We start from the raw sequence: 20299 nt of genomic DNA, 5'->3' as shown, positions 1-20299 counted from the left end.
TGGGAAACAAAAGCGATAGCGGTGAAATCTCCAAAGGGCTAGGAGAGGAAGACCAAGCGGCTTCCCCTGGGAGCCTCTCTGGTTGGGACACAGCACACGTTACTGGGAAAAGCAGCGGAGAATTGCACACATAGTTCTGGGGCCCGTTGCAGTGATGAAAGAGAAAAGTTTCGACATAATGCCTCTGCAGGAGCTCCGACCCCACCCCAGCAGGGCAGGAATTAAGGGTTAAAGGCAACAGAAACTAATGCTCATGGAGACCTCAGTTGTGCCTCCGAAGAGACAAACAAAATAAGCCTTCTGCACACAAAGCAAAGCATCTCCAGGCTTTTTGTAAGGAAGCAGAGATAAGCGCTTCTTCCCTCTCGGTAGACACCGAGTGCCGGAGTTTGTTTATACGAACGGCAAGGAGGGAAGTCAAGTAAACACTCTCTTTTATGGAAATGTATATAATGGAAACAGGAGCACGGGGATGGCTGCAACAATGAAGACAGAGTGACAGCCCAGATGGACCCTGCTGTTCACGGAGAAGATAAGGGGAAACACTCAAACCAGAAAAGAGCCTTTCCTAAAGCAACTAGTCGAGCAGAACATACTTAAAGACGAACACATTCTAAGCGTGTGGCTCAGGGACTCATGCTGAAATCCAAGCTAATCTCTACAGGAATAGGGACGGCAGCTTCTGCTCAACATGAAGGTGATGTAGGGTATGGGGTCCCAAGGCGAGGGGATGGCTCAGCCAGTGAGGAGGTGGGATTTCCTCAGTGCACCATCAGGCAATGAGGTAGCTGCAATGCTCTGTTCTGCAAACCCAAGGGAATCTGGCAGAAGCTGAGCACCAAGACGCACCTGCAAGAGGCTGAGCACCAGGGCGCACCTGCAAGAGGCTGAGCACTAGGGAGCACCTGGCACTGAGAAAGAAAAGTGGTGCTCTCCCCAAGGGTTGGTCAGAATACCTACAGCTCAGGGAGTCTATCCAAACCTAGCCCTGGTGCCAAGTACAAGTCCCCCCTTGCAGTCATGGGGGAGCATGTAGAAGAGAAGTAGCTCTTTCCTTCTTGGGTATTTGTAAGTGGTGCCCAGCCTTGGGCAACACTCACTGTGGTGATTGACAATCAGAGGTGCCAGGGATAGAAAACCAGGGATGGTGCTATGCACTGCCTGGGCCATGTGATGACCCTGGAAAAGAACACCAGATGCCAGGGCAAAAGCATAAGCACCAAGGCTACAAGGGCTTCTGTCCTGTATCACGCTTCTGAAGACCTAGGTCTGATCCTCCTCTGTCCATGTTTCTCCCTGCAAGGAGTCTAAGAGATCAAGGACCTGGACTCCATCTTAGACCCCACTCTGGATACCGAGGACCCTGGACGTCTCTACCTCAATGGCTTTGCCTGCATCCACTTCCAGGGCCTGTGTCTTATTCCATGAGCCACACACCCAACAGCGTTACTGTTCTCGCAGGGTGATCATGTGGCTGCTGTAGGGGATGGATGGAGTATGGACGCCCATGGAGGGCAGGAGGGGCATATGGATGTGTGTTAAGGGAGTGGATGGAGTATGGATGTCCACGGAGAGCAGAGCTGGACTATGGATGTGTGTTAAGGGGGTGGATGGAGTATGGACGCCCATGGAGGGCATGGCTGGACTATGGGTGTGTCGTAAGGGGGTGGATGGAGTGTGGACGCCCATGGAGGGCATGGGTGGACTATGGATGTGTGTTAAGGGGGTGGATGGAGTGTGGACGCCCATGGAGGGCATGGGTGGACTATGGATGTGTGTTAAGGGGGTGGATGGAGTGTGGACGCCCATGGAGGGCATGGGTGGACTATGGATGTGTGTTAAGGGGGTGGATGGAGTATGGACGCCCATGGAGGGCATGGGTGGACTATGGATGTGTCATAAGGGGGTGGATGGAGTGTGGACGCCCGTGGAGGGCATGGGTGGAATATGGATGTGGCGTAAGGGGGTGGATGGCATATGAATGTTGCGGGGTAGATGGAAGATGAGCGTGCAGGGTGCAATGACCATGTGTGGATGCTAAAGAAGTGAAGACCCAGAACTGGAGGTGGAAGATATTGGGGCAGGTCTCAGGCAGAAGACCCTCATTGTACCCCCTGCCCCATCCATGTTCCCAATTTAGATCCTGTGTTCTAGGTTATCATAAAGCTATGTCATGTTAAAACAGGAATAGAGAAGGCACAGATACACATTACTGGTTTTCTTGATTTAACTTTATAATATCTAACTTTAAAGTATTTCGGCAGTTTCCTTGTAAAAGGCAGGTCTGCTCAGGATCCAGGTCCAAGACTCACTCCCTGCCCAAACTTAAGATCTCTGTGTTCTCAGCCAATCATCCGTGCCTCACAGAATTGATTGGAGCAGAGTAGAAATGGTACTGGGAAGATAAAAGGGAGAACAGAAAAGTAGATTTATAAAGGGATAGGAATAAGGTCATCAGTAGGTTGTTATATGATGTTAGCCCATGTTCTGTCACGTACGTTCTGGAACCCATGTCCTGTGATGCATTCATGATGCATGTTGTTTTGATATGCAACATACGGTGTGTTAAATGGTTGATGTCATGGGCATTAGGGTATGCATGTCAAAGGATTATCTGAAGGAGCATTTTGCGTTCAAGTAGCTGAGGAGAGGTGGAAATGTAGGAATTCTCCATAGAAGGAAGAAAAGTAGTGATCAATACAGATTCAGAGATTCATATACCTTCTGGGTCAAGAGCTAGAGAAACGTGTGTGTTTGTTTTGTTTTGCAGGAAAACCACGTGGCGGGAACAGGAAAAAGTTCCATTTACGACATTATAAGGAGACACAGGTAGTATTTTCTTGCAACGGATGAAGAAACCCAGGGCTGCCCACAAGAGATAACTCTATACATAACAGGAGACAGACTCGGGGAAAGATGTTGAGGCTCAGAACAGAGCAGAGAAAACCAGCAATAATGGGCAAGTTTTTCTCTTCCGTGTGTTTATGGACAAGGGAAAATTGACACGGTAAAGGAAGGCCGAGAAAAGCAAAATAGGAAGTGACACCTATTAGGGAAAGAGATAACCTTTATACAGGTGAGACATAGGGGAAGTAGACACGTGGACAGAGGTGGTCAAGGAGAGTTGGCCATAATTTTATTCGGCATCCGTGTGCAACAGTGATGCTGACAGAAAGCAGGTGTCTCCTGAGATCGATGAGATGCAGGCACGGTAAATTCAGGAAGGCGATAACAATGCACTTTCTTAGTTAAATATTTGAAGACTGTTTAAATTACATCATGGAAGATGAATGTGTGAATATAAATGCTGGGATTTGGCGGGGGGACGAAAACGGGGCTCATGTCCTCTGACTCAGGGTAGCAGGCAGAAAATTAAGGACTTTGTGATCTGTCAGATGTCGAAAGTATGAGCACTACGTGGGTTGATGAAATTGTGTCCTCGGTTGGCTAGCAGGGATGCATGTTCGTGAATGAGCGACATTGCAAATGGTGCAGGGGGGTTTGTGTTGACTTCCACGATACCTCCCGAGATCACGGAGTGGACGTTCTTTAGTAAGCGCACTCAGGAATACGCTTGGGTAGAGTTCTTGGTAGGGTTTCAGTCGACAAAGAGATCAAAGCCTGTATTTAGGACGGGGCGTTGGCTTAAATCCCAGTCCTCGCTATATTTCCATTTCCTAAGAAACCAAACGGTTCTGGTGGATTCTGCATGTCTTGGACATGAGCGGAGTAAAAAAGTGAGTGAACCAGACTTCAGATGATACTGAAATCAGAGTTCTTCAAAGCACTGCAGCGTTTTCTTTCCTTTCCCCACCCCCCTTCCGAGAGAACAAACAGCATTAAATAGCGTGTTAGGAGCTAAAAGAATGTCACGGAAAGTTTCAGGATCTTTCAAGCCTCAGTGGTTGCTCATCCAATTTCTTTCTACCTTGGCAGAACAACAGCCCGGCTCATTATTTCCCTGCGTATCCCTGTTATCTTCTGATAGGCAAAACGATGTATTTTTAAACAAAGGTCAAACAAATTATCAGCTTTGGACTTTTCTGGTCAGGCGGAACATTCACGTGGCTGCATACACACGTTGCAGAACACCTCAAAGGCAAAATATCTGGGGCAACCTGGAAATGGCAAATTTACTGAAAAGGGTAGCAGGCTTCTAATGACATGGCAGATGGTTTTTTAAAATGTGGTTTCCTAAAGGTCACTATAAAATAGGGCCGATGTTGGGGGCCATTGATCCACGCGTGTCTGCTGACAAATGGGCTGTGGACAGGTGAAGGCAGTTTCAGGACGGCTCAGTCGCACCCCTGGGATCCCCACATCCCTGTCCCCTGAGGGAGGCACTGTCTCGTCAGTTTTTTTTTCTTTTCCCTCCTTTTCATCTACACAGGTCCTCACAGCACATGCGAGGACAAGATGGAATGCACAGGTGTGTGGATGATCACCCACCTGAGATACACCTGACACAGAGACCTGCCCTCCCTCCTAAGATACATAAAATGTCAGTGAATTTACTTATCGGCACCTAAAACCCCAACAATCCAAACTGGACCATCCACAGCCAGTAAGACCCACCTCTGATTTTGCTTTTTTTTGGGGGGGGGGGCTGCTGTTGACATTTTGATCTATTTCTATCTTTTTGAGGGTTACTAGATATTCCATCTTTTTCCTCACCAGCACACAGTAACAGTTTCTTCTATGTCTGCATCATTTTCAGTGATGCTGCCAAATACACTGTTTATTATTTATTATCTTTAAAGCTGGGAAGAAGGGAAGGGGAGTTTTTAAAACACATTAAAATTCATTTCCACTATTTTTAATATCACTTTCATTTTTAGAAATGTATAAGCTTTATATGCAAAGGAAAAAAAATCAACACTAATTACTATCTGGGGTGAATCCTATAGTGAAGTATACAAAATGCATCGCACACCCATTTAAATTTAAATCATGTTATTTATTTCACTGGATGATTGCCACATGATTTAGTTAATTATTCCGTGTTGTGGCACATTTAGCTGGTTTTCTCTTTATTCTTTACTTTTATTTAAATCGTGCTAATAACAAGGCAAAAACACGTATATAAGTATGTGGAGACTCTAAATCTTATCCACTGGTTTTCTTAACTCCATTCCCATGAGCACTGTGACTGGATAAAATCACAGTGTTTATTTGGGAGGTGGTGTTGTATGATTCAAATAACTATTTTCTTAATTGTCCATTGTAACAAAATCGTGGTTATCCTAGGAATGTGCGAATGGTTGATTATCTGAAAATATATGCACAGGACTCAATCCATTTGCAGAGTAAAGGGCAAAGTATTTTTTAAAAAGCATGTAACAAGTGTTAATTCATGATAGAAAAAAAAACTTCTAGCAAACTCAAATTAAAAAAAAAAAGAGTCCCTATATCCTGATAAAGTCTATCTTTCAAAAACTAGATAATCACTCCCAAGGAAAGTTTTTTTGTTTTGGTTTTGTTTGTTTGTTTGTTTGTTTGTTTGTTTTGTATCACCAGAACTCAGATGTCTTGTCTGTAAAATGAGGTTGTTGTATTAGACCAGGGTTAGGTGGGATTTATGATAAATCTGTGATCGTGCCTGCTTTCATGATTGGCATTTTTCTATCAGTTACAGCTCAGGCTGAAGTGCATTTACGAGGGTCCTGTGGCTGCTGGAACAAATGACCTTAGATGAGGGGACTTAAAACCACATGACTTCATCCCCTCCCAGCTCTGGAGACCAGAAGTCTGAGATCCAGGCGGGGCAGGGCCGCTGAGATCCAGGCGGGGCAGGGCCGTGCTCCCGCCAGAGGCTCCAGGGGAGGGTCCTTCCTGCCTCTTCCAGCTCCTGGGGCTCCAGGCGTCCCTGGACTGGTGACCACGTCCCTTCCATCTCTGCCTCCGTGTTTACGTGGCTTCTCCTCTGTGTCCGTGTCTCCTCTTGTGTCTCTTGTAAGGACACCTGTCCTTGGATTTAGGGCCACCCTGATCCAGGATGAGCTCATCTCAGATCCTTCCCTTCATCACATCGGCAAGGACCCTATTCCAAATAAAGTCATGTTTTAAGGCACTGGGGGTTAGGACTTCAACATATCTCCCCCCGCCCCCATTAAGGACGTAAATTAATCCATAACACTATTGTTAACAGATGTGGCAAAGAGTTTTCCTCTTGGCTGGTTGAGAGCGATGCCATGCTCCAGAGGGGGAGAGTAGAGGGCAAGCAGGTTGCTTCGGAAAGGACCCGAATTTGCCTTCAGCATCTCTCCTACATGTAATGGGCCAGAAATGAGTGTCGGGGCCACGCCTGGAACCAAAGGTGTCCGAGGAAGTGCTTCAGCCCACAGCCCTGTGCCCAAAAACATCCCTGGAAGACGGTCTTCTAAAAGCAAGGAGGGATGGATAAATTGCACATCCACCCAGATCCCTCCCCACAGACTGTGTGAAGAAAGAAAAAACCTAAAAGTACTGGAACGGATTTTTAAGCCATGCAATTACGGCCTGGAGAGTTCAGCGGTTTCTAGAGCTGGTACCTTTCAAAACTGTGTGTGAAGACGGGACCTTTCTTGGCCCAGAATCTTCCACAGTCAGTATTCTGAAATGCTGGGGCTTTCTTCTAATGGATTCACTTATTTTGACGAGCTCATTTATTTTACTCTTTGATCAATGGATTGATTCTTCCCTATTGTCCCCTCCACGGAATGGCAGGGAAAGCAAAGTCTTGGTTTTTGTATTCTTTATAAAGTCAGCAGAATTGTAAATTCTGTGTTTTCCCCTTTGCTAGAGCAGAGGAGGAACATTCCAGAACTTTCCAGAAAATTATGCCAGAGGCAGAAAGGTGTGTGTCCAGATTCTTTGGCCTTTTTGCCCCAGATTAAAGGTTCATAGAAGCAAACTAAAAGTATAGGGGAGTACATTCTGGTTTTCTTTGTTTTCCCTACTATTGACCTTATTAGTATGCTGTAGTTAAAAAGTACTCTTTACGTTAAGTGGATTATTTCATCAAAGGGGAGTATGGGACTCAGAATAGGTAGTTTAACGTGCTATATTTTGTGTTATTTTTCCTTAAAGGCTTAAGTTCTCATTTGATTAAAAAATAGAGATTCCAAAGGGGGGGGTCTTAGTCCTTTCAGAAGGAATGAGAGTTTTATTTATATAAAATATATAAAATATAATATATATGATATATATAAATATATAGTACAACAATACATTATATAGAAGTATTTAACACTATATATTTCACGTAATTATATCTTTATATAAATATACACTATATTTCATGTTAATAGACCACATAATATATGTAATATAGTGATATAATATACATACAGATACTCTTTTTAAAAAAACTTTTATTTAAATTCTCGTTAGTCAACATACAGTACAATATTGGTTTTAGGGGTAGTACATACATATATTCTTCAATAATATATACAATATTTTGGAAATATTCCAGGCAGTTCTTCTTATTATACTATCCATCAGCATTCGAGACCATTATAGGACTTAGGAAATTCTGTATTCTGAGCCCAAATCAGTTAATGCTGACCTACATTTATGTGACACTTTAAAATTCTCACTGCTCTCCCATTCCAGATCTGACTGTCACAAGAAACCGCTGAACTCTCCAGGCCTATTATTATCGTTCTTGAACACGTTGGAAACGTGGGGCCAGGTTTTTTTCGAAGGTGAAGGAGTTACTAAAAGGACAAGTCTTGTCTCCTAAAGGCTGCAAGTTTGGTGGCTCTTTTTTCTTTTTTTTTTTTCTTTTCCTCTTAATCTTTCAAGTGACCTTTTTGGAAAACATCCATCCCCAAATGAACGCCTTTGGAAGCCCGAGATATCACCGTCTTGCTATCCGTTTCGGTTTCCTTTGTATGTTAAATGCCTCCCAGGTGGTTCTATGCGGAGGCACCCGCAAGAGACCCGTTGAGTCCATCCCGATTGTCAGAGTTGAAACTCCAGCCGGGGCAGCTGGGGTGGGAAGCCTGGTAAAGGGGATGAACCACAGGTTGGGGGCCGGGGGGGATGAGCTCAAATCAGGAGGAGAAAAGCCTCTTACAACATGTGGAATCTCAACATAATGCTTGGGGTGACACACCCTGGGTCCTTAGAACACAGCGGAGTATTCCACATGGAAATTTCAGTAAAGGATGGGATTCTAGTTCTGGAGCACAGAGGAGGCATGTTGCTGAGTTTAACTGGAAGGAGCCTCAGAACAAAATAGCAACAACCGGACATCATCCCCAGAAAGGGCAGTCCTGTGGGGACGCATCCAAGGTCATCTTTGCAAGAAGGGTGTTTGCACGCCACGGGTGAGGAGCAGTGGGAGGCCTGCGTGCCCGAGACCTCAGGTGCCAGAATTTTGATTTCAGCCTGAATTCTCAGAAATAAGTCTCAGTCCCCTCGTTGGCCAAGACATTAGGAACGAGCCAGGAGTCTACTACTCGGCATACAAGGATGTGAAAGAGACGGATTGAGGACAGCCAGGAGGCCGTGACGACGTGGGAGGAGGTTTTTAACATTTATGGAGATGTGCTATTGATGTGGTTTTGGCATATCGGTGAGGTTCGGTGGGGTGGGGTCCGGAGCCGATGACCAGGAAAGAATTCTTCAGATGTCTCTGGTGCAAAATTGTGCTTTATTAAAGCACGGGGACAGCAGCTGTGGGCAGAAAGAGGGGCTGCCCGGGGGTTAAGGGCTGGCTGATTGTATACTATGGGGTTGGGGGAGGTAAGGAAAAGGGAGGTTTTCAAAAGAACTTTCATCTGCTAAAGAGGACCTACAAGGTACTGGAGGCCTTGCCATTGTCAAGTTAAGGTTCTTTTTCCCTCTAGCAAGGCAGTAAGAGCACGATAGTCAGGAGCTTCCTGGAAAAATGTCACATATGTCCCACCCAGGAGTCGGGGGTGGGGGGTGTCAGTCTCTGCTTTGTCCTCAGCTAGTCTTCTGTTCCCTCATCACTATCAACGCCTGATTTTTTTTTTTTTTTTTTTGGTATTTAAAATGAAGCCCTTTTGTGAGCATGTGGTGCTGTTCTTGAATGGGAGACTTGATTTCTTCTATTTAGTGGATGTGTGAGCGAGGTTGTATTAGAAACACTGTTGGTATTTTCTTCTGTGTCTCAATGTCTTATTTCTTAAAATCTGTACCAAGAGTCACTCCAACAATAGCAGATGATGATTTCAATGTTATGGGTGGAATTGTGTCTCCCCCAAAATTCATGGGTTAAAATCCTAACCTTTAAGACTGTAGAATGTGGTTGTATTTGGAGATACTGGTCTTTTAAAGAGGAGATTAAGGTAAAATGAGGTCATTAAGGGGACTCTAATCCAAGAGGACCGGGATCCTGAGAAGAAGAGATGAGGACACAGACAGGCCAGAGGGATGAACACGTGAAGACACGGGGAGGGCACGGCGTCTACACGCCCAGGAGAGGGGCCTCAGCAGGAACCAGCCTCGGCCCCGCCTGGATCTTGGACTCCCAGCCTCCAGCCCTCCCTGAATCTCGATCTCGGACTCCCAGCCTCCAGCCCTCCCTGAATCTCGATCTCGGACTCCCAGCCTCCAGCCCCGCCTGGATCTCGGACTCCCAGCCTCCAGCCCCGCCTGGATCTCGGACTCCCAACCTCCAGGACAAGGAGGGATACACGTGTGTTGTTGAAACCCCCTACTCCACACTATTGGGTTATGGCAACCCCAGGAAACTAACACAAGACACTTTGCAATAGGATGAATATAACCTATTGCTTCCAGTTTTTGAACCCCTAATATTTCAACCTATAGATGCAAACATTGACAGTATTCACCAGCATATACAATTTCTCTAATAAAGGGTCTTATATGAGGTAGGAGACACGTGAGATTTTGGAGCTGATGACCCACAAAGAATTCTTGAGACGTCTTTGGTGCAAAAAGGTGGTTTTATTAAAGCATGGAGACAGGACCCGTGGGCAGAAAGAGCTGCCCCGGGGCCATGAGGAGTGGCCCATCATATACTTTCATGTTGGGAGCGGGTTAGGGAGAGCACAAGTCTCTAAGGAATTTTGGAAGCAAGGTTTCCGGGACCTTGAGGGCCTAGCTATTGCTGGGGAAAGGTCATTTACTACCGTCTAACAAAACCTGAGTCATGAGACCCTCCAGATGTCTATCAGTGGGCCATATGCTCGGGGGATGATTGCCAACACCTATCTTGAGGGTTTAGAGATAAAGGAAATTTCTAAAGGAATTTTTATATGTTAAAGTAGACTTACAGGATCCTGGGGTTTGGGAGAAGGTTGCCTTTTGCCCTCAGGAAAGTATTAACATTGAGGCAGCTAAGTCCCTGGAGGAAGGTCACTCTGCTTGTTTCCAGGACTTGTCACTGGGCTGTGAGTAGTAAGGAAATTTAAAAATTTTTCTTCTGCCTTTGTTTCCCACATCATTATATGTTTATGCATTAAATTTATGCACTAGCAGTCTTACTTACTTAATAAAAATGAAAGTAAAGAGAAAAATAAGAGATGTTCTCCATAGATTATACTATGCACGTATTAGGATTTTTGTGTGGCTTTGTTTTGCATTTTTAATGGAGTTGTCTTTTTATTACTGAGATGTAAGAGTTCTTTATATATTCTGGATAGAAGTCCGTCATCAGATCCACGATTTGCAAATAGTTTGCGAAGTTTAAACGGCTCCAAAGTCTAGAAAATATTTCAGCCCTATTGCTGTGTCTAATATAAACGGTAGTGAGCCATACAGTTTCCATTTAGCCAAGGCTGAACTTTTCTGAACCCAATTGGTCTCCTGAAAGGACCACATTTTCCATAGATTAGCGGAGGTCTTGGACTGACCTTGGGGTTAACGTCTGCCAGTGGATATATGGATCCACCTTCTACCAAGTTACTAACGAGAACAGAGAACAAGGAACACCACTGAAATATTTTTGTGATTTTTAAATGTTCTCGTAAAAGGCTCGGATCGCTGTCAAAATGTTTTCAAAGATGGCATATTTTCTGTCAACTAGACATAGAAACGTCACTGCCACAGTGCATCTAGGAGAATGAGGCTAGCTAACATTGATTTAGCGAGTGATTGAAAGAATTGTTAGTATATGTATGTATCTGGCATATACATATAGTATTTAGAGTGTACATATATTGTACTATACAAAATGTTGTATATTATATATATCTATATATTATAAATAGTATAAAAATATACTATTTTTACATTTAGCAAGTGCTTGAAGAATTGTCAGTTTGTATACATCTGATATAGTACATATATACTGTGTGATATATAATAATTATGTTATAGTATATGTGTCATTATATATTATAATTATTTTATATTATACTACTATGTATGCAATATATACTAATGTACTATTATATATAATATGTATGGAACATATAGTATAATATGTATAAAATACATACATGGTATATGTTTAATATCTATAATATATGTGTAGCATATTCATTATTCCCTTGTCTAAAGTCTATCAAATATTTTAACAAAGCTGCCTGTGTGCTAAGAATAATTGTGTAGGATTTATTCTTCCAGTTGAGTATTAATAAGAAATGTACGTTGTGACTTGGGAATATTTTTATTTCCCATTCTGCCCCATCCTTTAGAGAGCAGAACACACTTTGAAAGGAATAATTAAGTAAAATATGGGTAATTACCTTCCTATTTTTATATGCCTCTGTATTAACTAAAGACTCTTCTGATCACATATGGGGATCTGTCCTCCGGAGGTTCAGCATCTATCCGAGGAAGATGCTAACATCTTTGCACACGGTTTCCTGTGGCTTTATTTGGAATCACCAAAAGCTGGAGCCAACGCAGCTGGGGAATGGACACAGGAGATGCTGTGCGTTCATGCAACGCAACAGGACAGGGTGACAAAATCCTGGGGGACACACGCAACAATATGGATGCATCTCAGATGTATTAAGCTGAGTGAGAAAAGCCAAGATCCAAAGGCTGCAAAGTGTATGAACCCACGTGTGGGACATTCAGGAAAAGACAACACTCTAGGGAGGGCATTGGGGTGAGGACTGGAGGTGTGGGGAGGGTCTGACCTCAAAGTGTAGAGATAGACACTGTGGGGGCATGAAAACATCATGGATCTCGGTGCTGGAGGTGGGGACGTGTCTGTATGCACTTGCCAAAAGAGGCAGAACGGATACGTTTTACACTGCAGGCAGTGTGTCTTAAAAAAAAAAAAAATCTGAAAAAACGTCATGGGAAAAATGTTCCTTTTCATGAATGAAGCAAAGACAGAGGAAGGGGTGACAGGTCAGGGACAGCTAGTTTCGAATATAAGTCACCTTGAAGTGTGTAGATTTTTGTGGAAACGTCCCACCAGGATGGCAAAGCCCTGAGCTCTGGATAGCAAGCCTTTTTGCAAGGGGGAGACGGCTCAGACAGAGTGTAGCGTGAATTCAGGGACGTGCATCAGGAGCGCCTCTTAAGGTTTCAAGAAGAAAATGGAATTTGGTTCCAAAGTAGGAAAAAGACCTTTTCTCTGAGCTGGCATCAGACCAATGCATGGTTACATGGTTAAATGTGCAAATGTGTGCACATTAGTAGAATGCATTAGTATAATAGACACATAGAAAATATGCCATATGTTACTGTAATATATGTATAGATGCCATACTTTGTATACACATTATATGTTTGGTTAAACTAAGGGTTACAGTAAATGATCTGCAGAAACCACGAATGAAAATAGTGTGTCCCACCCAGGAAGTGTTAGGTGAGTGTCCTGCCTCCCATTTGGAGGGAGAGAGACTTCCCGTGTTCTTGCTAGGCTGCAAATTTCTGAATGCAGATGTCAACATACCTGGGTATCTCTATCGAAAAATCTTCTTCAAGGGGCGCCTGGGTGGCTCGGTCGGTTAAGAGTCTGCCTTCAGCTCAGGTCATGAACCCAGGGTCCTGGGATGGAGCCCTGCTTTGAGCTCCCTGCTCCACGGAGAGCCTGCTTCTCCTTCTCCTTCTGCCTGCCGTTCCCCCTGCTAGTGCTGTCTCTCAAATAAATAAATAAAATCTTTTAAAAAAAGAATATTAAAAAAAATCGTGATCGACCTCTGCAACATTTATGAATTGGAAAATGGGACCCCCCCCCCGCCAAGGCAGACTTCTGGTATAAATTGATATGAACACAGCAAAAAGAAAATAAAAAAAGAGGAAAATTGACAATTTAGAAGTCTTGGGCAATCCACGCCTATTTAATTATCTATCATTGGGTCAAAAGTTCCCCCCAAACTAAGAAAGAATGAAGGCTGATTAGCTTGCAGTTTGAGCCATTAAGACAGAAAAGGGAAAATACTGGATATTTCCCTTTACTGTTGTGGTCTTGAAGAAACAGTATGAAGACAGGGGCATTTGACAAATTATCATGAGCTGTGCCATGCATTAAACCAAAACCTCAGCATATTCATAACCAACTTCAAAAAAAAATTAAGTAAATGTTACCAAAGATAATGCAATGAAGTGATACATTTCAACATCAGAGAAAAATAGAAACCAAAACTCTCTGTGCTCGGCAAGTTCCTAGCGCCATCTGAAATAACGTTCAGGTTAACCGTTAAAACTGTGATCATAATTTCGGCAAGTTAGGGAAAAAACAATAAAGACAAGCGCACATCGAAAGCTCTGTGATGAGGCCAACCTAGTATTCCGGGAAATATCGGCGGCTTGAAACATTTATTAGGAATCGAAAAAGAATGAAATCCCTAGGATTAGGCCTTGCCGTCAGGGAACTAGTAACGAGTGAAACAAAAACCAAAGAAAACACAAGGAAGGATTTATGCAAATAAAGGAAGAAATGAAAACACGATTGTTGAAGTCTTTGGCGAGAGGATTTAATTTCTTCCGCAAGCGGAGACTGATTCCTCAGAAGCTGAGCTCCTGATGGAGCTATACTTGTGTTCTGCAGTGATTGATGGATACACAGTGACGATTTTGTGGTGGTTGGGATGGGATGGGAAGCAGGAGCAGGTAGATCTGGGCTACCTGGGTGTGGGGTCTGCAGTGGGTTCCGTGTGTTTTAAATCCTGGCTTCACGCATCATTAGATGTGGACACGGTCTCACGTTCCTGGACCTCTGTTTTCCTGCATAAAAAACTGGGGATCCTCACCACACCTACCCACAAACTCACAGTACACGGCGTCATGTCTCGATAATGAGCAGCCGTGGGAGTGCAGGGAGAGGTCGATCAAGGTGAACTATTATATTGTGATTTTAAACACGAATGTTCCTTAATGCGGGCACACCTGTGCCGTTTTGTAAGACCGGGTGTCAGGTGCGCAGACGAAGATGATTTCCACTCAAGCTGAAAATCCGGCCTTCGACGAGTCAAATATCGTGGAAAGGAGAAGTGGAAGTTCTGCAGCCTGCAGGAGAGAGCTGAGTGTGATTTAAGGAGAAGCATAAATGCGGGCCCACATTTTTACTGGGGGAATTAATAGGAAGAAGCAGGCTGAAAGGGATGACCTGCCCAAGGCTATAACCTCCAATCCAGAGGTAAAGAAGAAGCACATTTCCTCGGCCATAGAAGTGTCCGGTAATGCTGCAAATATATGTCTCCAACCCGCAGGCTGCTTTAACGTCTGAATTAAATGACCTTTTTATGACTTTTGTTTTCAAGGTAGTCAAGTAAACATATTATCTCTGGAAATAAGTTCTATAAAATGAACCACGTAAGGTTTCCTACCTGGCAAAACTTTGTAGTCCATATATTACCATTTTGTCAACATTCACCAAAAAGGATTTGAAGTCACTCAACCAAAGTTAAAAATTAGAAAGGGGCTGAGATCGTCATAGATGCATAGAGGAAGGAAATAATATCTAACAGTGAAATAGGTATAAGTAATAGATGCCTAAGTCATTTTGGCCCATCTGTCTTTTGACAGAAAGTTGCATTTTTGTTGCAAACAAATTTTACAAAGTAGCCTATGCTCCAAAATAAAGTGGGTGGTTGAGGATCCTTGCAATTGGAAAATGTCCTGTGTGCTTTTCATGGGGTCATATAGAGGGCATTGGCTCTTGGAAAATAGTTTTTAAAAAGCGGTGCTCGGGATGCATTTCTGATAGGAGCTCCCCAATTTGCTCTCCTGACCTGCTCTCTGGCTGGCTCAGTGGGTGGAGCATGGGAGTCTTGATCTCAGGGTTGTGAGTTTGAGCCCCATGTTGGGTGTAGAGCTGACTTAAAAATCAAATCTTTTAAAAACGTAAGTAAGTAGGGGCGCCTGGGTGGCTCAGTCAGTTAAGCGTCTGCCTTCGGCTCAGGTCATGATCCCGGGGTCCTGGGATCGAGTCCCTCACCCGGCTCCCCGCTCCGCGAGGAGCCTGCTTCTCCCTCTTCCTCTGCCGCTCCCCTTGCTTGTGCTCTTTCTCTCAAATAATTAAATAAAATCCTTAAAAAAAAAAGTAAATAAATAAAATCCAAGAACAGCAAGAAATATTGTAAGATACATTAAGAGAAAACAGATTTATAACAACCATGTTGTAAATCGTTCAACTGAACAGTATTTCCATGAGGATGTCGCCTCACCCACTTAGGATGGCAATCCTCAAGAAAATGGAAAGTAACAAGTGTTTCCAGGGGTGGAGAAACTGGGACACTCTGGGACACTGTCGGTGGAGATGCAAAGTGGGTCAGCTGCCGTGGACAACGGTTTATTTAGCCTTTCCGTGAAAAGCTGAACCGGTCGTGGCAATACAACCCAGCAACCCCACAGCTGTGTTTGTGCCCAGAGAGGACCGAGAATGGGCACCAACCCAGACTTGGACGGGAAAGCACAGAGCACCTGCAATATTCACCATGGCCACAAGCTGGAAGCCGCCAAAATGCCCACGCATGGATGAATGGATGAACCAAACGTGGTCTTGTGCACACGAGGAAACAGCGTTCGGCCATAAGAGGGGACTGAGTTCTGATACCTGCTACCACGTACGTGCCTGGACCCTAAACACACGAGGCTCAGTGAGACAATGCGGACAGCAGAGGACACACCGTGTGTGGTCCCATTTATGTAAAATGTGCGGAACAGGCCAATCCACGGGGACAGAAAACAGATTCATGATTGCCAGGGGCTGTGGGAGTGGCTGCTAATGGGGACTGGGTCTTCCTTTTGGGGGCGATGAAAATATTTTGGACCCAGATAGAGGTGAGGGTGGCAGAACATTGCAAATGTCCTAAAACAACACGTTTTTTTTTTTTTTTAAAGACACATGTAATGCAAAAGGTCTTGCATGATTTTACTCTGCTTTCCCTCTTTCCAAAAGAGGCAGCCTAAGCAAGTTTAAATATAAGGAAGAAGGTACGCAGGTAATATGGAAACATCCTCAAGGCACAGAACAAAATGATAGGAAGAACCGAGAGAACACTTCACGACCAATAAAGCCGCTGCTTTTAAGGGGGTGCAATCACTCGGACAGAGGTCAGAAAAATATTATTGAGGGGATCGATCCACTTTAAACTCAGAAAGCAGAGCTTGGTGGTTGTCCTGGGAAGCTGTCGGCTTAGCAGTCGGCCCTGATGAAGGGGAATCCCAGATCCCAACTTGGGAGCTGAAGTGTGGATGAACAGCCAGGGAGAGGAGGATCTATGAGAAGCCGATGCCTTCAGACAAACACGCACCCAGAGAGGCCTGCCACCACTATTCCAATTTGCCCCACAATTCCCATTTTCCTGCTTGCAGAGTCAGCAGGGAGGGCTCGCCATGGACGTGGTCCCGCTGGGTCGGGGTGCGTTATGGAGGACCATCGGCTGAGCTCTGATGTGAATTCCAATAAAACACATGATGGTCAATAACGCCATGCTGGGGATCGGCCCGCTGGAGATATTAACCCATTAACACCACAGCCCTGCCTGTCAATGCAACGAGTCATTGACAAATTTCCCCAGCAGGGCGTGTTGCTTGCTCCTAAACTTCTTCTGTGAATAGCAGGTGGACATGCTTAGTGAGTTCACGCTGGGCATGCCGAGCCGACCGCCGGCCATGGGGGAAGGCTTGACACAGAGACACGTGTCCCCGCCAACAGGTGACCTGGCTCCGTCCCAGAAAAATGAAAATGCAGGAACCCCGAGTGTGCATATACATGTTGCAAAGAGGCGGATTTGTCTCCTTCTCGAAAATGATCAATTTCTGTGCCTGCATCCATTTCCAATTTGACCCTGTTTATCAGAACAATAACTTGCTCGGTAGGTTTTCCAGCAATTGCAATGTTCATTTCCTCTATCAGGGTTGGAATATCTTGGTGCTAGCTCCGGATGTATACACGAAAGCTACAAGTCAGGATTCAAAGTGTCATTGTGTGGAAACATTGTAAGGTATCCGTTTTGCTCTTGCAAAGGCCTGACACTAACATTTTCCACCTGGAAAAGGGACCATTTGACCCCTCACTCCACCTATGTTGTGTTTTCAGAAATGCAACATACACAGAAAAGTTTTGCTTGGTCTGGTCATCATCCCTAAGGACAGATTTCACTATCCACAGTTTACCTCCCAGAGGCCAAGGTCACCAGGGGGCGGGGGGGGGGGGGAGGGGGAAGAGGCAGAGAGTAAAATCATCCTCTGATCTGGTTGTGTAAACAAGAGAGAAAACTATTCTTATAAACAGCAAAGTTTGCTTTTCTGGTTCCAAGTTTCCATGCCCCTGAAGCCGTGGTGGGAAATGCTGTTAATGGGAATTGAGCAGGGTTTGGGAAAATCCAGATGTTATATGGTGGCGGATTTTTTTCCAGGAGTTGCCCATTTGATTCAGGTATCAAAGTAAGTTGAAAAAGCCCGTTTTGCTCCTAAGGACTAAATCTTCCATATAGGTGGGTCTAAATAAGTACGTGGATAAAGACAAAAGGTTAAGCTTAGACATTTGCAAAAACATTTGCAGGGATGCATAAGGTGTAACAGATCAGCAGATCCCAGACTCTGGTTCCATGGGACTCTGCCCAAGGTTTTGCAGAGAATTTCCTGTAAATTTAATACATTTAAATTGCTCCGTAATATAGATGCTTGCCTTAGAAAAGAAAAGCCCACAGTCAGATGCTTGACAAAATCACTCTTCTTGTCTTGACTCTATCGGGCATGATTCTCTACCTCAACCTCCCAGGATCCCCACTGATTTCCCACTTTGTGTAACATCTACTTTCTTATTACGTGGTTATCATTGGAACCTAGTGCGTCTTGGATATTGTCAAATCGCTACGATGAAATGATGCTATATCTGGAAGTCACTTTCCAAGAGCTCCGGAGAGCCAAGCGGTATGGATGATTCGGCGTTCCCTGACAATTAATGACTACAAATTGGATGTGGTTATTGCCCTGCCTGGTGATGTTTTTGGTATGCACTTTCTTAATGAGCTAATTAGATAGGCAATTTAATGGGGGGAAGCAGAGATTGAAACAAAATAGCCACGTGAATATTTTACGCACCAAAATATATTTCCTGGACATCCTACACAAAGGTTTTTGGTAGTTTTTTGTAATATATTATGGTAGGTTTTTGTAACATGTTAAAAGTGTTCGAAGACAGGAGGACCTCAATGAATTTAAAAGGACGGTTCACTTTCCATTATACGCAAGCGAAATAAGTCTCAGTGCTTATTAAGACCCCAGATGTGTGAATGGCCCCAAACTGCATTTCTAAAACCATGTTTTCATTCAATGTCCATTCAAAGTAAAAAGATGTCACTGTGTAGTATCTCGTTTTGTGACTTCGTATGGATTGTCTGCAGGTCCCTCTGTCCCTTAAAACGTGCGGCCCACTTTGTTCCCCCGCCAGAGGAATTCTGGAAAATCGGTACCTTACAGACCCACTCCAGTTCACCTATGCAGTAATTCACCCCCTTGTTTTTCTGTTTTGTTTTTTTTTATTGGAGTCGGATACGCTTTTCTGAGCCCCTGTCAATTATACTATCAAGTCATCATAATGAGATTGACGGTATCGATGCACGGACAGATAAATTGATAAACGTGGAGGAAAGCAATAAAAAACAGACATGTGACATGAAACTGGACTGTTTCGTCCTTGAGACGAGTATGGCCCACGCCATCTGCAAGAACGTTAAATGGACCTCTGGTGCATGCCACACACATACATAGCTCCCAGGTGCGGGGAAAGCCTCCGATGGAAAACAGTAAGGCTATGGAAAAAAAAATCATAGCTAATTTAGGGACAGGGAAAGCCACAGTTGAAGTTGTTCAGTTATTTATTTTTTTAATAGAAGTAGTTGTAAAAGAAAAGATGGGAGTTCTTAGTGAAAAAAAAAATGCAGGAAAGACCCCATGAGCATCACTCGTACATTTGTGGGGCTTACGCTGCTGAGAGTTTTCGGTGACATGGAGAGTGGGTGGGGCACGATGCCGCTCATCACACTGTAATCCCAGTCCTGTGAAGGACCCCTCTTTGGAATGATGGTCTTTATTTTTTTAAAAACATTTTTATTTATGTTTGAGAGAGAGAGAGAGAGAGAGAGAGAGACCTGGAGCCTTTGAAACCCTTTAATTCTGCAGCCATCTACAGATTCCTAAATCCTGTTCAGCAGAGGGAACGTATCCTGGAAAAGCAGACCCTGCAAATTGGGATGTTAACGAGGGTAGAACCATCCCAATGGATAAGGTGGCAGAGAATGGGATGATTGTTTCTAGCCTCTTGCTGGAAACGTAAAACTTTTACAGTTGCCTGTAGAATCTTTTTTAACAATAAAATAAAATAATATAAAATAAAATGAATAACAGCATGAATCCGATGGATTGTGGAGCGGGTCCCGCGCCCACAACACTCTCCTTCCCACTATGGTGGATGTAACTGAGTTATGAGGTATTTATTCCGGGCAAACAGCATTTTGGTTCTGGGCCGGAGACAGAAACTGGTGCAATTGATACAGAAAGAGTGAAAACGAACAGAGTAGAAGAGTAGACACTGTTAAGTAACAGGTAGAAATCAAAAACACGCCAAGAGCGCAAGGAGGGAGCAGGTGAGTTAAGCCCATAATTATGAGGAAGCTTCAAGGATGTGGGGTTTGCCTGACCCCCGAGAGGGAAGAGGGTGGGGCTGTTCCAAACTAGGCAAATGCGTGCCGTTGTCAGGATGGGACAGCGTGGGGTGACCCCACGCTACCGCGATTGGCGAATCGATGAAAGAGATTCCCATCAGAATGAACTGGGACACGGGGTGACTCGTGAAACATTATATTTGTTGATTGGGGCGGTAGGAAGTGATGTTACATGGAGACGCTCTAGACTCTGGAATCAGTCAGTTAACTGAGAAACGCCAGTTTAAGCTAAAAGACGGGAC

Source organism: Eumetopias jubatus, unplaced genomic scaffold, assembly GCF_037043125.1.
Source record: "Eumetopias jubatus isolate StellerSeaLion01/CBP00866 unplaced genomic scaffold, mEumJub1_p1.0 scaffold_11, whole genome shotgun sequence".
In the NCBI taxonomy this organism is placed as follows: Eukaryota; Metazoa; Chordata; class Mammalia; order Carnivora; family Otariidae; genus Eumetopias; species Eumetopias jubatus.
Note: the sequence above shows the minus strand (reverse complement) of the source record.